Source organism: Palaemon carinicauda, chromosome 10 (assembly GCF_036898095.1).
Source record: "Palaemon carinicauda isolate YSFRI2023 chromosome 10, ASM3689809v2, whole genome shotgun sequence".
NCBI lineage: Eukaryota > Metazoa > Arthropoda > Malacostraca > Decapoda > Palaemonidae > Palaemon > Palaemon carinicauda.
Window position 1 is genome coordinate 42,784,285 of NC_090734.1, and position 2,500 is coordinate 42,786,784.

Sequence of the window (2,500 nt, forward strand, 5' to 3'; positions counted from 1 at the left end):
GGCAAAGAAGGACTTTGCAGGCATGGTCAAATGATGTATTTTTGGGAGTATTTCAATAAACTAAACATGTCAGAGTCAAGCTCTTGGTAGGAATGTATTGTGTAGGCTGAGGATTGGCCATAGTCGGCCAAAGCAAAAATATCTTTGAGGAGGAAGTGGTGTGATCCAGTAAGGGTTGAATGTAAGTTCTTTATCTTTTGAGCATTCAACTGGTGCACTGCACCAGGCTTGAACACTTAAAAAGCGATATTGCTTGATTGATAGAAATATTTGTGATCTTTTCAATAATGATACTGATATGATTAGTTTTATAAACCTTCTAAAAGAAACTCCATTTTTTAATGATTTAAAATATAAAGCAGTTAATTTATGTTATCTTTTAACATCGGGATTTTTATTTCAAGACTTATCACCTCAGTCATCCTCTAGAAACATAGTTTGTATTTGAGAGTGAATTTTAATTATTCCATGATCTGGGCTTACTTTTAAATTTGGTTTATTCCACAGAGCATTTATAACTTTATATCTCATACGAAGAATAGTGCCACCATTGCCCCTTGCACTATCCAAGTGTCTTTGCAGCATCCCTTCTGCCCCGGGTTGCAACAAAAATCTGTTCCTAAATAATCCCATGTTCGTATGTTTTCTTCACTCTTGCCATTCCCGCTGGCGGGCCTATTCTTCCTTTCAAACTTAGCCTTTGCTGTCCAAGTGCTTGGCTTAAAGCGCAAATTCAGTAAACCATTCCAATCCTTGATTTTGTATCACGCTCTTATTACCGGTGCATATTCACTTGTGAAGTGGTATATGAGCTATCCGATTTGTTGCTGTTCTTCTTCTTGCTCTTCTTCTTGTCTTGCCCTAATTAAAATTTTGCAGGCACTTTTGATTTTCTCCCTATTATAACTATTTTTACAGAAGTTATGGAGGATCTCTCAGCGGTCATTCTCATAGGTTTTCAAAACCCCAAGTCCTATGTCAAGGTAAGAAAAGTGTATATGATAGGAAATAAGCCATTACAAAAGTCCCTATATTCCTAAGATCTAGATTTGAAGGTCAATGTAAAAGTTTCAATTTCTAGTATATAATTTAGAATTTTCTCCTTTTTATATGTTTCTGATTATGTTCACATTTAAAGAAACTATGAAGAGTCCTCAAGCGAAGAAGTCCTTAGGGGTGTTCAAGACCATAAATCCTAATCAAACATAATGACTAATAGGCACCAGTCTCTGAAGGTATGACTCTCTAGTTTATTTTGGCACAGAATGACCCATAGGTCCCCTTTATACCGACGCTCATGTGTTCTTGGGGCAATATATTTACCATAGAAAAAGAGCATTTTGACGTTATGGCGGAGGAAAACAATATCAACCTAACTGGTAATACAACGTCTGCTAAGTGTAGTCAGAGTTTCTAACGAATGCCTTGCTTATGACGTCATGGCACTTATCATGTATGGTGACTATGCTGTATCCCTATGAGAACTTTCGCATCCGTGTGGAAGGGCGTCCCATTTGCTTACTTAATCTCTCAAGTATATAAATATTTTGAATAAAGGATGAAATAAAATTACTGGGGCAAGATGATGTTATCAGGAGTAAAATCATCCTTAACCTATAGACAAAAATATGTTATTTGATAGTTTCAGTAAATCTTGTTATAAGGTCACCAATGAATGGCAAGAGCATTGGGCAGACAGTCAAGGCCAATATTAGTCAATGACTGCTCTATTCTCTCCTATTTCTCTTCACCTTTTATTTATAAGTTTTATAGTTTATATAAAAGGTTGATATTAATGTTGTTACTGTTCTTAACATATTTTATTTCAATTGTTCATTACTTTTACTATAACTTATTTATATCATTGGGCTTATATAATGATAATATAATAATAATAGTATCATACCCTGCATACATCTCCCATCCCCTATCCATTTACATGATACTTGGTTCGACGGGGTTGTAACTCTGAAGAGGTAAGTCCTTGTGTTTCCCCAAGCACACTATTCCAAGCCCACAGGGCCGGTAAAGCCCAAAAAAAAAGAAAAAAAAAGGAAAAAAAAATAACCGTGAAACTCCCGAGTCGAGCGATGATACCACTATGACTGGAAACCAGCTGTCAACTATATTTATTCGACCTATGTAACAATGCTGTGTAAGCTGGAAGCTTATTCATCATATGTTGATGTTAAAATCAAACCTTTTGGAACTCTCTAATCTGGACGGATGAAAAGTTATTTCATTCAATGGCTCCAAAATTCCGTTTGCTCCGTAAAAGGGGACGCCGTACTGTGAATTTCCATAGCTTGATTTTGTTTAGGGGACAAATAGGCTTGAGAAGGATGAATGACAACATGGTAATTCCGTGCAATGTATACGGATAATCAAAGACATCATTCTATCCATTCGTGCTGAAACAATTACTGCCACAAATCCAAATAATTTTGTTTATGATAAAAGCTCCATCCACACAAGCCACTTACTCACGTAATGATATCAA